The following is a 19,318-nucleotide window of genomic DNA, read 5'->3' on the forward strand; positions in this document are numbered from 1 at the left end:
AGAAATCACAGGTGTGGCTCATGGGAGGACTGCCCCTTAAATATGGAAGTTGGACTCTCTATGCCTCTGACTTGAGGAGTCAAAGGAGAGAGGGGAACCAAGAATGTGTTCAGGTCACCGTTCTGCTTTCCAAACCGTGAGCCCGTGGCAATTCCTCCCCCATCTCTGCATCTCAGGTTATCTCAGGTGTAAAACGATAGGGCTGATCTTTATGATTTCCTGGTCTCTCTCATCTCTGACAGTCTCTGACTGTGATGACTCCTACCTTCCGTGAGATGTGGGATCTTCCCCTCCCACCCCCTCCCCCCACAGCCATGAGATCCCACCCACGATCCCAGCAGAGGGTGCTTCGGACAGGTCCCTGCAGCTTTTTGCCCTAAAAGCAGGTCTGGCAAAGACCAATAAGAGGTTTTCGGTATTTATTAAAGCTCTGGCAATAGCTCCCACATATACAACTGAACTATTTTCAGCCCCAGCTATTTTCTTTTCCTTTTGAAGAGTGGGATTTTAAGAAAAACAGACTAATTGGGTATATGTTAGCATTGCCGCAGAAGCAAAACAGTCAGATTTCCCAATACAACACCAAGGCAGGGCTTGGGATTTGGAGGATTAGAAGGGAAGCCTGGTGGTCTTTCCATTTCTCACACCCAGGGATCTTGTCTTTCTGACCAACTGGCCTCTCACTGGGCCAAGTAAGGGGAGCTTCTGTGAGGGTCTCCATCCTGGGGGTAGAGGGTCAGGGACAGCACGATTCCCTCCTTCCACTCTCCAGGCCCCCAAGTTAAGAGCAAAGACACCACAAACACTTAAGCAATTAGAGAATAATTTAAAACAAATGTGCGCTGGAGTCCACACAGAGCAAAGTAGGCTCAGCTTAATGTGCAATGTGGAAGACTCTTCCTAGGGCTTTATCTTTCACTGGGGAAAAGAAGTTCCTTCCTGCACCAAACACACCCAGGATTCCAGTGAAACGCCCACCCCCGCTGCCCCCAGCGCCTCCCCACACTCAAACACACACAGGGCCTTCATTACTTTGCTGTTCCAAAGCAGCCTCTAGCCCAGTGGAGCTGCCCTTGAACATAAATTCCCTGGCATATAAACCAAATAACTTTTGGCCACATATGGCAGAAAATCCAAAGTAACAGTAGCGTAAATGAAATAGAAGGTTATTTCTTGTTTATGTCAAGGAAGCCCAGAGGTAGAGAGTCCAAGGCTGTGTGTGGTGTGGAGGATGGGAGGAGGTGCCCAGGGGTAATCAGGAACGAGGCTGCCCTGTCAGACCTTCCAAGGACATGATTCTGACCTTGAGATTGTATCAGGCCAGCAAGGAGGAGGGCATCGGCCCCAACCTGCCTATTGGGCATGTGTGTATTATTTTTCATTCATTCATCCCACAATGTATTTACTGAGCAGTCCCTATGTGTCAGGTACTATGTTAGGTACCAGGTCATAATGTGACTAAGGCAGCTATGTCCACGCTGTTGTAAAGGTCACAGTCAAGTGGGGAAGACAGATAAGAAGATGTAAACAGAAAAAATGAAACCTCTGGCTGAGTGGTACGTAGGAAACAGCCAGGATACTGTCACAGAGAATAGCAAGGGAGACCGACTTAATACTGGGTAGCACAGGGCACAGCTAGAATGCTGCAGAAGTGGCGGTGGAGGGACATCCATGGAGAAGGTCGTCAGGGCAGCCAGGGTTCTCAAGAAGCAGATAGAAACGATGGCAGATCTTTTGAACATGGCTGCTGCCAATCAAGTAGTCACCAGCCACACTGCAAAGGGACCCAGATAGACCTAGGAGAACACACGGTACACTCTAACCACATGCCAGGCCCAGCCAGCCCTGCACAGTTCGGTTCAACCTATGTGGCAGAGGTGATGAGGACCATTTAACGCGACCGAGATGCACTCAGGGCAGCTGCAGCTACCGGCCCGACTTCAGGAAACAGCAAGAAAGAAACAAAGCTGCAGTTTGAACTCAGGTCCTCGGGATCCAGGCCCTTTGTACACACAGCTACTCAACTCTTAAGAGGAAACTGATGTATTTCAGCGCATGCGCTTGGGTTAGGGAGAGCAGGATACTGGCCCGAAAAGCCTGGTGCTGGTGCCCGTGGAGAACTAACAGACCAGACCCACAAGGGCACAGAGGCCAGCCAGCCTACAGCATCACGTTACACTCCCCAGACCTCATTGCTTTACAGACTAAACAGCACAATTTACAGTCAGCTCTGGGATAATGACGTCTCCTCGTCCACTTCTGCTCCCTTCCGGGGGATTCCAGCATTTTCCTCAGAGACATTAGACAGAGGCCCACAAGACTGAGGCTCTCCGGACTCAAAGGCAACCATTGTGAGAGAGGCGGAGGAGGGGCCCGTGGGAGGTAGAGGGACTAAGTGCTATTGCAGGCCCAAGTGCGGCAGAGGGGCCACCCCAGATAAATCTCACCCGTGCTCATCTGGAGACGACACAGTGACACAGAGGTCGACAAGAAAGCCAGCAAATTAACTGCCTCATGTTCATTCAAGTTTTTAAGTAATCAAATAACTCAAACCCAGGTAGACAGTCTTAATCCCCAGAAATAGCTTGCTTTATAAATCACCCACAGAAAACTGTTTCTCCTTATTCCTCCCAAGTCTCCCTTTTTAGTAGAAAGTCGTTATTTTTAGATTAAAAATAAGCCTTTTGAACAAGTCAGATTATCTTTCCGTGTCATTGCTTTAAAATATAAAACCTGAACTTCAAAAAGGGTTCTGCCCTTTTTCCAGAGTGTCATCTTCATCCATTTCTAGGCCATTCCTTTTACTTCTAACCAGAAGGCCAAAATTTATGAACGCCGCGACCTTATGTACAGAGATGGCAGTGTGAGAATTCTTACAGTTCTTACGTAAGTGTGCACTCAGAGTGTGCTTGTGAGTCCAGAGCCACGGTCAGCAGGCTTCCCTGTTCTCTTTATTCCTCTCATTTGTTTTTCAAGTTCCCTTTGAAGCTAAGAAAAAAATGCTTACATATTGGACAAAATTAGGGGAGAGTAAATGAGAATAGGGGTCGAAGCTAAGCTAGTAGCATATTTATCTGCTCACAGAGTTTCATCAGTTGTTCAGCAGTCTATGCTTCTGGGAAGACTGGGCATATGCAACCATCATCAGCCTTACGATGAGGCCAGATCAGAGTCGCTCAGAGGGCCAAGGCTCTGTTCACTTTACTCTTTTTTTGCAGTACGCGGGCCTCTCACTGTTGTGGCCTCTCCCGTTGTGGAGCACAGGCTCCGGACGCGCAGGCTCAGCAGCCATGGCTCACGGGCCCAGCCGCCCCACGGCACGCGGGATCCTCCCGGACCGGGGCACGAACCCACGCCCCCTGCATCGGCAGGCAGACTCTCAACCACTGCGCCACCAGGGAAGCCCCACTTTATTCTTATTAAGTGTCCCTTGGGCGCCTTCTCACTTTCTTCCTGAACTAGCAAGTCCAGAATTCTGCTGGTTTTGTTTTATCAAACTTCTCAGCATTTCTGTGTGTGCAACCGCAGAGCTGTGTGGTTATGATCAAGCTACCTAATCTCTCCGTGCTTTGATTGTCTCTTCTGCAAAAGGGGAATGACAGAAATAATGCCAACATAAGTATGTGAGGCACAGTGCAGGGCACACAAAACACTAGATACTGTTGCCATCATAATAATTATGATCATTATTGTCATCCACATGATGATATGTTCTTTAAACAAAATGGATTTCTTCTCTCGACAAAATCACACACATGTAAATCGCTGATATATTATTTTCTACCTTTTCTCCTGATACGTCTCAACAATAAATAAATCCATGAACATAGATGAAAAACCCTTTAAACAGGATACTGGAAAGGAGCAGTGGTGTGGGCAATCCTAACTGCCAGCTAATCTGTACATGCAAGACCTGTGGTGTAGACAGACTCAGGGCATGCCTTGCTGGTCCCTGCTATAGGGTGTGGATCCAAACAGCAGGGCAATCAGGAATATGGGCTACCTTCTGCCTCGGCGAGAGGGCTCCAGCTAGGACAGGCGTCAGCACCCGGGCTCCCGACTGAAGAACGGGATCTTCAGGATCTTCAGCCTTTGACCAAAGGCTGAGTGGCTGGTTCCAAACCAGAGACAGGGTCTGACCAGGCCAGAGAAGCCAGGACAGAGAGAAGAATCCATGCAGGACGAGACAGCGGTTACCAACCTCACCAGGTCCCCTTTCAGCACCCTTTCTGTGATGGGTAGTTCAACCTTGGCCGTCATTCTGTATCCATATGTAGCCTGATCTAATAATGAATGAGATGATAAACGAGATTCCTTTGGCCCTGGGGTTCCTGATCGGTCCCACAACTGGGCTTCTCACTCGGAACTCCTCCCAAGGGGGCTTGGCCTATATTCCTCCCTCAAGCTGGGAAAGTCTTCACATGAGTGAAGAATAGAGAGAGCACAGGATAAGAACTTTCCTGGTCTCCTCACTTGTCTTCTCTAAACAGCTCAGCAGCAAGGGGGTTGGTAGGAACTCAGTAGGACTTTGTCTTCCAGGGGCCTCGGTGTGGGCCAAGCACACTCCAAAAAAAAAAAAAAAAAAAAAAAAAATCACAGGGAGGCAACAGGTAGGGGTCTTTTCCTGGTGTGTCCCAGCATCCATCAATGACACTTCCATGGACATCAAATTTGCTGTGTTCAGGCATCTGGAATCCCCAGACAGCTGACTCCGGCTGGGTAATTTGGGTCAGGGATATTCTGCTGCAGTGCAAATGGCTTCACTCCATCGTGCACTACTTGTTTCTTTTTATCCTGCCCCTAACTTTTTATGGGATCCTGCATGTAAGGCCAAAGTTACAGTGCCAGCAAGCACACAGTGTATCCATGGGGAAATCATTATTCTTGTGTGTTTGAAGCGCTTGTTTGAACCGTCTTTAAATTATTTCTCTGGAAATCGGTCTGGCTTAAATGTGTTTATCCCTCTGCCTTTGTTAGTCCTTGTTTGCCTTCGCCGGGCATTGGTAACAGATGAGCAGAGTCATCGTAAGGTATTTAGCCCTTTGAGGCACTGTAGTTGCTTCCACATTTCTAGCCTAGATAAAATCAACAAGAACTGGGAAAGGATGAGATGGCTAGATGCCCAGGGAGGGGAAAAGGAGAGTTTGGGGATCAAGAACTCACTACGGAGAAGCTAGAAGAGAGATCTTCAGCTATAGAATTGAGCGTGTGTGTGTGTGTGTGTGTGTGTGTGTCTATGGGTGTGGGGATGTGTGTATACACATACACACATTTTCCCCCCTTTCTTTCTGAAATGCAGTAGATATTGCAGGAATCCCAAGTCAGAAGCGAGATAACTAGGAGCTAATGAGTGATAAATTAAGTCCAGAGACATAACACAAAAGCAGCGTGGAAGTTCTATGTTGGGCCTTGCCCTTCTCTTGTGTGATTCTGAACAAGTCACTTTCCCTCTCTGAACAGTGGAAAACCCGGACCAGAGCCGAGAGGCCTCCCAATTTTGATTTTCCATGGTTCTAAAATACAAGGGAATTAATGGAGAATAAGATCCCTGGGGTGCCCAGGCAGGGGACTCTCCCTAACTCAGAAGGTGTATTGCGAGGGGGTAATGCAGCACAGGAGGTATGGCATCGTACTGAATAGTGTGGGTTCTGGAGTCCCACAGCAGAGGTTCAAGTCTAGGCTTTGCTACTTCCTACCTATGCAACGTTGAGCCGGTTCTTAACTTCTCTGTGCCTTTATTTCCTCATCTATAAATTGGGGCTAATAATAATGGCTACCTCAGAGGGCTTGAGGGAGGAATAAATAATGCATATAAGGTATTTAGAACTGTGTCTACCCACCTAGAAAGTGCTCAGTGGGTACTTTTTAATATAAGTATATATCTATATATGCACTGATGTGTGGATGTATACATCTATATCTGTATCACTCCAGTGGGGCTGGAAGGTCTATCAGTGAGTGTGGCAGAGACTGCCAGATGCCTCCCAATAGCTTTTCACCCTTAGGAAAAAATAAAAGCAAAATAAAACCCTTGTCTAAGATGCCAGGATTCAAATCCCAGCAAGCTGGTTCCAGAGCCTTGAGGCTCTGCAGGGTGTGAGGAGGGGCGATGGACTATGAGGTCAGGAAGTTTACTTGCAGGTCAGAGTGTGAGGGACCAGTGAGCCTTGTCTGTGTCCTGCAGGCAGCATGGAAGCAACTGGAGCTACAGAGCAGGGGTGTGGCTGGATCTAGAGGGTTTAGGACGGGGTGGAGGGTGGAGTCAATGATGGGCAAAGGCTGTGGTGGGGAAGCCAGTGGCAGGTTGTTACAATCCTCCATTGAGATGGGCAAGACCTGAACTAAGACAGTGGCTGAGGGCGGGGTCTGGGCATCAGAGGGCACAGAGGATTTGGAATTCTCCCACCTGGGAGAATCGGTACGAGTCACGCCAATGACCAATGCAGGGAACAAAGGAGAAGCATTTTGAAGAGGAGAAAACGGTCATCTCGGTTTGGGATATTAAACTTGAGGAGCCTGTGGGGTCTCTGGGGAGATGTGTTCAGGGGGTGTCAAAATAGAAGTGTGTTGCTTAGGAGAGTAGTCCAAGCTGAGCATGGAAATTTGGGTGGAGGGAGGGCCATCTCGATCCAGGTGAAGACTGAAGCCCTGGGAAGGGATGTAACAGCTCAGGGACGTCTCACGGAGCAGGAGAAGACAGCATGGCAAGAACCCAACTTGCATGGGTTTGCTCTTCCCCCAGGACACCCAGGGTGTCAGATGCCAACAGTGGGAAGCCAACGAGCTCCCAGGTCTTCACAGCATCCTGGTACCCACTGTGGCTTCCTCTGAACCAAGCCCAGGGCCTGCCATCTAGTGCCTTGGCTCCCTTTCAAAGCCTTGTGAGTTCTGGACTGGAATTCTGTTACCAACCACTGACCAGCCCACCCAGCCCTCCCTCTGATCTCTGGCCATACAAGGCAGCCTCCCTCTTCTGGGTTTCCATTCCCAGATGAGCCTGAGGCTCTTTCAGAAGAGACAAGACATGGGGGAGACTCTGCTCTGATCTTCCAACCGCATGAGAGGCTCCATCAAGCTGCTCACATACTCAGCCAGGTGTGTCTAACAGCCTCGGAAGTGCTGGGCAGGAGAGGTGGCCTCCCTACTTCTCCTGGCCTTTTGTGCTTCTATCAGCTTGATCTCCACAAGGACACTTTTCAGCAAAGTTTAATACAGCAATTGATGTTTATATCCAACTCAATTCAGCCTGATGTCCAGTTTCTCTTTCCCTATATTTTAACTCAAGGATAGTGGGGAATAAGCTGAGTGTGGGGGCCACAGGGTCGGGGGGAGAGCAGAGGTGTGAAAAAGATCATTAAGAGTACTGAAGATTTATGGCAAGTTGGACTTTTAGTTGGGAGAGGCCAGGAAAGGTTAAAACCTATGCTGATAGAGGGAACTTCCCTCAACATAATAAAGGCCATATATGACAAACCCTCAGTCAACATCATCCTCAATGGTGAAAAACTGAAACCATTTCCACTAAGATCAGGAGTAAGACAAGGTTGCCCACTCTCACCACTCTTATTCAACATAGTTTTGGCAGTTTTAGCCACAGCAATGAGAGAAGAAAAAGAAATAAGAGGAATCCAAATTGGAAAAGAAGAAGTAAAGCTGTCACTGTTTGCAGATGACATGATACTATAAATAGAGAATCCTAAAGATGCTACCAGAAAACTACTAGAGCTAATCAATGAATTTGCTAAAGTAGCATGATACAAAATTAATGCACAGAAATCTCTTGCATTCCTATACACTAATGATGAAAAATGTGAAAGTGAAATTAAGAAAACACTCCCATTTACCACTGCAACAAAAAGAATAAAATATCTAGGAATAAACCTACCTAAGGAGACAAAAGACCTGTATGCAGAAAACTATAAGACACTGATGAAAGAAATTAAAGATTATACAAATAGATGGAGAGATAGACCATGTTCCTGGATTGGAAGAATCAACATTGTGAAAATTACTATATTACCCAAAGCAATCTACAGATTCAATGCAATCCCTATCAAACTACCAATGGCATTTTTCACAGAACTAGAACAAAATATTTCACAATTTGTATGGAAACACAAAAGACCCTGAATAGCCAAAGCAATCTTGAGAAAGAAGAACAGAGCTGGAGGAATCAGGCTCCCTGACTTCAGACTATACTACAAAGCTACAGTAACCAAGACAGTAGGGTACTGGCACAAAAACAGAAATACAGATCAATGGAACAGGATAGAAAGCCCAGAGATAAACCCACGCACATATGGTCACCTTATCTTTGATAAAGGAGGCAAGAGTACACAGTGGAGAAAAAACAGCCTCTTCAATAAGTGGTGCTGGAAAAACTGGACAGGTACATGTAAAAGTATGAAATTAGAACACTCCCTAACACCATACACAAAAATAAACTCAAAATGGATTAAAGACCTAAATGTAAGGCCAGACACCTCATACTCTTAGAGGAAAACATAGGCAGAACACTCTATGACATAAATCACAGCAAGATCCTTTTTGACCCATCTCCTAGACAAATGGAAATAAAAACAAAAATAAACAAATGGGACCTAATGAAACTTAAAAGCTTTTGCACAGCAAAGGAAACCATAAACAAGAGGAAAAGACAACCCTCAGAATGGGAGAAAATATTTGCAAATGAAGCAACTGAAAAAGGATTAATCTCCAAAACATATAGGCAACTCATGCAGCTCTATATCAAAAAAAGAAACAACCCAATTCAAAAATGGACAGAAGACCAAAATAGACATTTCTCCAAAGAAGATATACAGATTGCCAACAAACACATGAAAGAATGCTCAACATCATTAATCATTACAGAAATGCAAATCAAAACTACAATGAGATATCATCTCATACCAGACAGAATGGCCATCATCAAATAATCTACAAACAATAAATGCTGGAGAGGGTGTGGAGAAAAGGGAACCCTCTTGCACTGTTGGTGGGAATATAAATTGAAACAGCCACTATGGAGAACAGTATTGAGGTTCCTTAAAAAACTAAAAATAGAACTACCATATGACCCAGCAATCCCACTACTGGGCATATACCCTGAGAAAACCATAATTCAAAAAGAGTCACGTACCACAATGTTCATTGCAGCTCTATTTACAATAGCCAGGACATGGAAGCAACCTAAGTGTCCATCGACAGATGAATGGATAAAGAAGATGTGGCACATATATACAATGGAATATTACTCAGCCATAAAAAGGAACGAAACTGAGTTATTTGTAGTGAGATGAATGGACCCAGAGACTGTCATACAGAGTGAAGTAAGTCAGAAAGAGATAAACAAATATCGTATGCTAACACATATATATGGAATCTAAAAAAAAAGAAAGAAAGAAAAAGAAAATGGTCAGAAGAACCTAGGGGCAAAATGGGAATAAAGATGCAGACCTACTAGAGAATGGACTTGAGGATATGGGGAGGGGGAAGGGTAAGCTGGGACAAAGTGAGAGAGTGGCATGGACATATATACACTACCAAACGTAAAATAGATAGCTAGTGGGAAGCAGCCACATAGCACAGGAAGATCAGCTTGGTGCTTTGTGACCACCTAGAGGGGTGGGGTAGGGAGGGTTGGAGGGAGGGAGATGCAAGAGGGATGAGATATGGGGACATATGTATATGTATAACTGATTCACTTTGTTATAAGGCAGAAACTGACATACCATTGTAAAGCAATTATACGCTAATAAAGATGTTAAAAACTAAAAGAAAAAAAAACCCAAACGTATGCTGAGCTCCTACAGAGGAGATTGATTTTCTTTAGCTGCTCTGTGTCTGGTCTAAGAGGATGAGTTCTCCCCCTCCACAGAGGGGAGGGGCCGGTGAGCAGCTATTTCACAACCCACAGGTCTGCGAGGTGCTTTTATATTAAGCTGCTCTCCCTCTACAGTAAGAGCATAGCAAGAGAGAAGCCTTCAAAGTACAGCAAGAAATACTCGGGTCAGACATAAGAAGGAACTTCCGGGCAGTGAGAACCATTAGGAGAAAGTTCTAGAAATAGTATTTATCTGTAGTAATTTGGATGTAGTGTTTTTGTTTTGTTTTGTTTAGTTTTCTGTGTTGGGTCTTTGTTGTTATGCGCAGCCTTTTCTCTAGTTGCAGCAAGTGGGGTCTACTCGTCGCTGCGGTGCACGGGCTTCACGTTGCGGTGGCTTCTACTGTTGCCGAGCACAGGCTCTAGGCGTGCAAGCTTCAGTAGTTGTGGCACGTGGGCTCAGTAGTTGTGGTTCATGGGCCCTAGAGCACAGGCTTGGTAGTTGTGGCGCACGGGCTTAGTTGCTCCACGGCATGTGTGATCTTCCCAGGCCAGGGCTCGAACCCGTGTACCCTGCACTGGCAGGTGGATTCTTCACCACTGCGCCACCAGGGAAGCCCTGGATGTAGTTTTATTGGAAGGCAAAAGAGTGGATAAGGCAAGAGTTTCCTTCCAGCCCCAGTAATGCATCCCCGAGAAGAAGGTTAAGTATCCCTAAATTCCTCGGAAAAATTAGTTGGTGTGGAAGTGTGATGAAATGGCTGATGCCTAGGGTTTGGAGCCAGATGGACATAATGTTTAATTCCAGCTTCAACACTTGTTAACAGGGTGGCCCTGTCCAAGTGAAAATAACCACACCAAGCCTTGGTTTTCTCATCTATAAACTATGGGTAGCAGGGATCATAATAAACATGCAGGAATATTTTTACCTGCTAGAGAAAAATATATGTAAAGCAATCCACACATAGTGGGGCTCAATTTTTAAAAACTTGGATTGAGTTTTTCACTTACTTCTGTGCACATAATAAAAGCCTCAAAGCACTTAGCTCTGGTTTCTATTACGCTTGAAAATGCATTCAGATCTGACTGGGAGAGAGAGCGGATTTTCAGGGCAAAAAACAAACTCCATTGTCTGCTTGTTTATAATTAGTGACATATTTCCCATTACGTCTAGGACTGGCTGTGACTGGTGAGAGAAACAAGGCCCTGTGAAGTGTCTAGTTTGTGCTCTGCTTTAAGCTGCAGAGTTGCTATGACACCAACATCCACGGCTTATTGTCATGGAAGCATGATCCACGTCCCCGTGAAAACACCCAACACCCAAACGACCCCTGGGGAATGTAAATCAGGGGAGATATCACTTCAAAGTAACGTGAAATCCAATCCTTTGTCTTTTCATCATGACTCCAGTGTTTACCATATTGCTTCTCTAAAGCACAGCCTTAATTCCCTCTCTTGGACCAGAAGCTGATTTTTAAAAGTCTCTATATTGGGAGCCTCTCAAAAGCCAAGGCAATGATGCTGTGTTGTATTTGTGAACTCAGGGGAGCAAGGACAGCAGGACAGCGTCTCGTGATGAACTGTATGTGGCAAATGAAAAATACCCACCATCTGCAAGCCTCTCACTGGCAGTGTGGATCCACTTACACCATCTCGTCTGGACCATGGGGGGAACTCTACGTGTGAGACAGAGGGCAGGACTGGGTGTCCTTCATGCTCTTGAGAGATGGGAATGAGCTGTCTACACTGGGATCAGATCCTTCAGTCTTACACACCGCGCAGTGACCTGCCCAGCCGACCTTGGTACATAGGTCTCCAAGTAGCTGAACTCTTGAGAACATTTTGAGGCACCAAATGTCATGTCTTTCTGATTTTTGTTCTCATCCTATTCCAGAAGGACCTCAGAAATCCCAGGGATAAGAGCAGCGAAATTCTCTTAGATCACTGACCCCACACATAAAATCTCCATTTGGTGTTAAAATCCCCACTATCAGTTAATAGGTGCTGGGCTATATGAGACACATGGCTTATATACACGGATGAAACCTATTACACTTTGTATTTCAAGAGCATGTCATGACCAAGGTTAATATCCAAAATATATAAACAGCTAATACAACTCAATATCAAAAAAACAAACAACTTGTTTAAAAATGGGCAGAAGACCTGAATAGACGTTTTTCCAAAGACATGCAGATGGCCAACAGGCACATGAAAAGATGCTCAACATCGCTAATCAGAAATGCAAATTAAAGCCACAATGAGATATCACCTCACACCTGTTACAATGGCTATCACCAAAAAGACCACAAATGTTGGCGAGGATTTGGAGAAAACAGAAACCTTGTATATTGCTGGTGGGAATGTAAATTGGTGAAGTCACTGTGGAAAACAGTATGGAGGTTTCTCAAAAACCTAAAAATAGAACTACCATATGACCCAGCAGTTCCACTCCTGGGTATATATCCTAAAATAATGAAAACACTAATTCAAAAAGATACATGTGCCCCAATGTTCACAGCAGCATTATTTACAAGAGCCAAGATATGGAAGCAACCTAAGTGTTCATTAACAGATGAATGGACAAAGAAGATGTGGTACATATATACACAATGGAATACTACTCAGTCATTCAAAATGAATGAAATTTTGCCATTTGTAACAACATAGATGGACTTGGAGGGTCTTATCCTAAGTGAAATAAATCAGGCAGAGAAAGACAAAATACTGTATGATATCACTTATATGTGGATCTAAAAAAATAAAACAAACTAGTGAATATAACAAAAAAGAAACACTCACAGATATAGAGAACACACTAATGGTTACCAGCAGGGAGAAGGAAGGGAGGAGGGGCAAGAGAGGAGAGGGGATTAAGAGGTACAAACTACTATGTATAAAATAAATAAGCTACAAGGATATATTGTACAACCCAGGGAATGTAGCCAATATTTTATAATAACTATAAATGGATTATAACATTTAAAAATTCTGAATCACTATCTTGTACACCTGAAACTTATATGACATTGTACATCAACTATATACCTAAATAAAAAATGCAAACATCAAATAAAAGGAAAAAAAAAAAAGAACATGTTATGACCACTTAGCAAATACGTAGATGAGTATCTTTAGGGCTTTTAACTAGAGCCTGGCATGTGAGTCAGGGTCTGGGCAGGAAAGAGACAGCCATTCAAAGGCACAACTGAAAAGAGCCTTTGACATGGTGTGGGCAGAGTTAAGGGGGCAAGAGGGGACCGTGCAGCACCCAAAGACTAGCAACAACGGAAAGACGTCATCACCTGTATTCATTTTCTACTGCTGCCATAAATTACTAAAAATGTAGTGGCCTAAAATGATACCTGTTTATTATCTCACAGTTATATAGCTCAGAAGTCTGGTTACAGTGTTACTCAGCTGGGCCCTCTCCTTGGTCTCACAAGGCTGGAGACAGGTGTCCGCAGGCCCATGTTCCTTTCTGGCAGCTCTGGGGATGAGCCTACTTCCAAGCTCATGCAGGTTGTTGGCAGAGTCCAGTTTCTTGCAGGTGTAGGACTGAGAGCTGTTTCCTTACTGACTGACAGCTGGGGGTAGAGCCTCCTCCCTGGCCCCTCCATCTCAGAACCAACATTGAATCCTTCCCACACTTGGAGCGTCTCTGGTTTATTCTACTGGGGCATCTATCCTGTTCCAGCTGGAGAAAGTTCTGCTTTTCAGGGCTCGTGTGATTAGATTGGGCCCATCTGGATAACCCAGGCTACTCTCCCTATCTTAAAAGGGCCATTACCTTAACCACACCTGCAAAATCCCCTTTGCCATGTAATGTAACGTATTCACAGGCTCCAGGGATTAGGCCGTGGTCATCTTTGGGGGGCAGCTATGCCCACCACACATCCCTAGGACTAAGGAGTGGGGGCACTCTTGCCAGAATGCAGCAAAAGCTGTAGCCCTGGTGAGGGCGACCTGGTAGGTACTGTAACTATATGTAAACAGCTACTACCAAACTGCACCCCAGCTGGGTGGGGAGGGGAGTAAACACTGAGATCTCTCTCTGCTCACCCTCTGATTTCTTGCCACTGCCTTCCATTGCCTGAGCCCAAATGGCACTGAGAGGGCAAGGGAGCCTGGGTAATGGAATCCATAGACTTTAGCCTTCCCGAGCACAGATGGAGGCAGATATGGGAAGAGGGTGGGTTTCTGGGGCAAAAGTAGAATAGCCAGCAGATGAAGGTATCGGGTGAATCTAAGCCGAATTCCCCTTAGAATCCAGACATTTCTAGGCAGGTCTGGAAGAATAAATAACAGGGCAGCCCAACAGGGCACTGTTTACATGAGAAACTTGACTCCTGAGAGAGAACACTTCCCAAGGGAAGGATAAATGGAGTTGGGGAAGTTGGTTTAAGGACAAGGGGCTGGTAAACCAAAGGGATGCCTGATTCTAAGATCAGTGCATTATCTCTCACTAACACTAAACTCTGACCCATTCCACTGGGCTTCTGACCAAGTCTCTGGCCAAGGGAGTTCTGATAAAAAGCAAGCAAAGATAAAGAGTATCATTTCCATGGGACACGGAGACTGGAGGAGCGGAGCATAGCAGTGACAGCCAGGACTGGTGACGACAGCTGCAGTTTGAAAGCCACAGTGTCAACTTTAGAGTCCACACCGGGGACCTTGGCCCAGACACTCTGCAGCAGCTGACCTAGGGGAGCCATCAGGGGCAACGCTGGCACTGCTGCCTTTTCAGAGGGCTAGAGTTGTCAGCATACTGAGCTGGGGCAGGAAGGGAGGAAGGCTGTGTATCCAAAGGGTCAAATCAAGGGGACTTGATTTGGGCAGCAAGGAATTGAAATTTCTTCAGGGAGCTTGGGGGCAGGGGAACTAGAAAAATACTCTTTTGTGTCTGTTATTATTATCCCATTCCTACCTGCAGCCTGGGACACATGGAGTTACATACAAAGAGGAGTGGGCTAAGTCTGTGTGTTCATCAGGGTTCCAGCAGGAGACAGACCATCGTACTCACTGGGTTACTTAAGGCCAGCTTAACAGAGGGGCTACTTCCAAAAGTCTGGGTAGGAAAGAGAATCCACAAAAGGTCTTACAGCAACCTGGGCCTAGCCGGAGCAGGAGTTATTCCAGTTCCTAAACCTGAAGGGAGAGAGTGGTTACCAGAACACAGAGGCAGAGTGGGCTGACCCAAAGAAGCCACTGACTTCAGTAGAAGGAAGTAGCTACCAGCTAGGTTAGGAACCAGGAGTGGGAGGGGTAAATCTCCTGATCTCCCTTTCTTTGAGTCTCCCGATGCTGTGTCTCCCCTCTCTATCGGGCAAATCCAAGGTCAGCCTTGCTGGACACAGAGAAGGATGGAAGCGGGTAGGGAATGGATCTGGAGGGGCAAGTCAAAGACATCCAGAGCCGTCACTGGACAGAAACACATGCTACCACCAGCTGCCGGGCACTGTGTAGCCTGTCTACATAACGCATTAAACTCAGTAGGGTTTGGTCTGTTACACAGCTCACTTCACTGGTCTTGGGAAATGGTCAGAAACAACCCCATCCACTGTGATATAATGAGCATTACCACGATGGAGTTTTCTTAGGTTTTGGTGAACTTCTTAGCAAGACCCAATTTATGTATCTGGTTACCAGAGTCTAAGGCAAGTGATGGTATTAAAAGGCAGTGTCAGGTTTATGCATTCAGTGTAAAGGGTCATGGTAGCTCCTGAACTGCATTTGAATTTGCCACGGAAAGATCAGGTCTGATGTTCCATGTGCAGTAGGAGGTCCACAGGGCCAGAATCAGTGCAATGAAGTAAAAAGCCACTGAACAGTTCCCTAGTGACTGGAGTTAATCAGATTTCACCAAATGCTTAACCACATTGTGGAAAAGAGTTTACATATGGGAGACACTGCCTGTTGCATCTACATTTAATCTCTTTCTCCTTTGAAGCAATGTATTTCCCACAGGGTAAGTTTCTAAAACTCGAACCATTTAATTTGGGGGAAGAATTTTTTTTATAAAGGAAAAACTTAACTTTGTGTGTTTTCCTCCAGATCTCCTGACTTTCTGAGATTATGTATTTTGCTGTTGGGGAGGTTTTTCCTCCATAGTTATACAATAAACTCTTTGTTGTTTAACATTCTATTAACCACAACCCTCTAGTAACCAGTACATCTGTAAATCTCCAGTACAATAATTGTTGTTCATAACCATGACCCTGCGGCTCTGCGTGGTCTCAAATGCCTTCCAAGTCATCAAAGAGAATGCACTAAAATGATTTTGCATTCCCAGTGCACACATCAACCAACCACAGAGGGAAGGAGTCCAGATAAGTGCTAGGTAGGAGAAGAAATAAAGTGGGGATTTCAAATTTGCCACAGGTAATTCACTGTATGGATAATAAAAATCTATACTACATGTGTTAGAGCTTGCCCCTCTCAGTGACTTTCTTCCTGGTCAACGTGAACTCCATCAACATACTTGTGCGCAATTTTCAAAAGTACACGGCTGTAAAAGCAGATGTCAGTGTACCCAGTTAAATCACTGCTGTTTGTGCCTAGTTTGTATTATCCATTGACAAATTGAGGTTGTTAAAAAGCTTTTAAAATTTGAAACTTAGGAGTGGGTGAGACATCCATCTGCTGACCACACAGCAGCAAACACCTAGGTCATTTCCAGACCTTGGGATGGACAATACCAAGCTTCACATGGAACGCTTTCCTCCCTCGGAGAAAAATCTCTGATTAGTCACAGCTACACAAAAGAGTAAAAGCATAAAAAGAAACAAAGAAGGAGGAATAGAAGAAAAAGATTGATGTTGGGAGGGACAATTTTATGATCAGACTGACCAGGACTCCCAAATTCAAGCTCACTTTTTAATGTATCACTGCAAGAGAAAGGCTGCAGAGTATGTTTCTGCAACACGATGTGAATTTCACTCCGGAGGAAAAGCAACGTATTAGACCCCATGTAAGGTTCTATGTAAGTCAGGTTCCACTGCCATCAAAGACCGGATTTGACAGACAATGTAAAACTGGTTGGCAGGTGGGGGAAAATCAGTTGGATTAGGGAAGAATAAAATAGGATTCTACATGTTAATAAAAACATCTCTTCACAGCAAAACTGAACATATTTGATTCTGAACAAGAACAACAAAAACAAGATGCCATAATTTCCACAGATAGAGATAAGCCAGTCCCTAGAAAGAAGTTTTCACAAGGTTATGGTACAGTCTTATTTCTATAAAAAAAATCATAACCTTTCTTGATTCTCCATCTAACATGTCAGAATGGTTGAGATAAGTGAGGAAATGCATGTTTCCAAAGGCGGCCGTTTTGGGTACGTGATCTAAAGAGTGTATTTTCTATAGGCACCATACTTCCTACAGTTTAGTATCACTTCTGACTCTGGTCTTACCATAAGACTACAGCCTATTGTGAGGTCTTACAGTCCTTGCATCTTCCAAGTTCAATATTTTCCACCCAAATACTCTATACCACCCCAATTGTCTACTTTGTATTTCTCAAGTAGGGTGCTGCTGGCATTTGGGCTGGCACAGTTCTCCTCAAGTGTGTGGGGTGTTTGGATGTTTAGCAGCCCTGGCCCCTATCCACTAAACGCCAGTAGCACTCCCATCAGCAAAGGTCTTTAGGATGACCACACCTACAAGCACTCCCTAGGAGAGCACTTCCTCTCCGCCATGAGAACGCTGGCTACTTCACGTCAAGGCTCCAAAGCAGTGACGGGGAAGCCAACTGCAACCAGCACAAGCTCAGGCAATTGACTGTACTTTTCTGGCCCCATCTTTTCTGAGCCATTTATCTCCCTGCTCTTCACCTAAAGTCATAAGCTTTGAGTCATCAGTGATACAAAGATGATGCAAAAAGATCTTGTTTTTGTATAGATAGTTAACTTTTAAAAATCCACGGTATCGCGGAAAGCCTGATTTGTGTTGGTATAATTTTCCCAGATTCCTTTTCTCCTTTCCCCTACGATTCCTTAGGATCAACTTCCCATTGCACTATTTCTGAACTTCTACCCACAGTTTGGTGCCCAAGTGCCTACGCTTTAATAAGCTTCACACACCAGCTGTGCCTCCAGATAGGGCTGTCCCCTGCTTAGCCTGATTTCATGCTCTTCTCCAACGCCATCAACCGCCAGCCTCGAATGCCCCACTTTTTCAGACTATGGTCGAGACCCCCCAAAGAGGGCTGCCATCAGTCCTTTTCCTCCTTGTACGTGCATGCTACTCTATCAAGATGAGGGATCCGTGTCTCTTCCCTTTTGATCTATACTGGCCTTATGTCTTGCTTTGATCAACAGAATGTGACAAAAGCCCTGAGTGGGAACTTCCAAGACCTGGCAAAACCAGCTGCCACGTAGGCAGCCAAACTACCCTGAGAACGCCATGCTGTAAGGAAGCCCACGCTAACCACGTGGGGAGGCAACATGATGGAGCACCAAGTAGACAGACCTGTGAGCATGCCTTCCTGGACCTGCCAGACCAGCTACCAGCTGAGTGCTTCCAAGTTCTCCAGCTGACACCTCTTGGAGAAGAAAACTGCTCAAATGAGTGCAGAATTATGAAAAATAATAAATTGTTGTTTCAAGCCACAGTTTTGAGATCATTTGTTTTGCAGGAATAAATGACTAAAACACATGCCAAGGACTAAGGTTAAAAAATATCCCTCTGCCAGGTTGCATTGGGATGTGCTTTAAATCTCTTAATTTGGGCAGGACTCTCTTAAACATCTTAAACAGTCTCTCAGCTCACACCAGGAAAGGAGGCGAGAACTTGCCTGCTGCCACTCCAGCTGTGGCACTAGCCCTCATCTAGTGGCATTTCTAAAACTCTTCTGGTAGGATTCCACTTACTTGCTGCACTTTGTCAAAAAAAGGAGGTTCTTCCTGTCACCCCAGGGATAACTTCTCCTTTTCGTACAAGGTTACATAAGGATCCGCTGTGGCTCAACTTCCTAGGAATTGGCGTTCCACCTCATGTGACTCCATCCCAGTTTTATCTAAGTAGTTGCCATTATTCATCAAGGGATGTCCAGAATTTCATTCTGTTCCTCAGAAATCATTTTTTCCCTGAAGTATAGACTCATATTTGAATAAATCAATCATATAATTTGTATGATTTATTTCACTTTGAACATGAATTGCTTATCTAACAAATTTTTAGAATATCCCAGCATTTTCATTCTCAGTGCCAAAAAGGTTTTGTTATATCTCTATTTCTGTTTTATTAACTTGCAGGAGTTCACCATCACACCTGAAAAATAGCAAAAACGTTATGAACTGCCCATCACTATCTTTGTGTAATCCTACCCACCACTTCAGAAAGCTTTCAAGTACTTTCTAATCCATTTTGGGGGACTAACTTTCGCTTTAAGCTTGGAAATCTGTAAGAAGCAAATTTTGATTTGCAATCTCCATTATGTAACCTTACCCCATAGCAAAGCCCTTGCAAACCAGGGTGGAAAGAACAATTC

At 45.0% G+C, this 19,318-nt stretch overlaps 1 long non-coding RNA gene across 2 annotated transcripts in view; it reads left to right on the forward strand.

Annotated features, from left to right (window-relative positions):
- Positions 1-18,439, forward strand: part of LOC137232018 (uncharacterized) — a 33,969-nt gene extending 15,530 nt beyond the window's left edge. For both annotated transcript variants that reach the window (XR_010946838.1, XR_010946839.1), the window contains one exon: positions 18,147-18,439. This is a non-coding gene — a long non-coding RNA (uncharacterized lncRNA). The remainder of the gene's footprint in view (positions 1-18,146) is intronic.
- The last annotated feature ends 879 nt before the right edge of the window (positions 18,440-19,318 follow it).

The sequence above is a fragment of the Pseudorca crassidens genome, chromosome 10 (assembly GCF_039906515.1).
Source record: "Pseudorca crassidens isolate mPseCra1 chromosome 10, mPseCra1.hap1, whole genome shotgun sequence".
NCBI lineage: Eukaryota > Metazoa > Chordata > Mammalia > Artiodactyla > Delphinidae > Pseudorca > Pseudorca crassidens.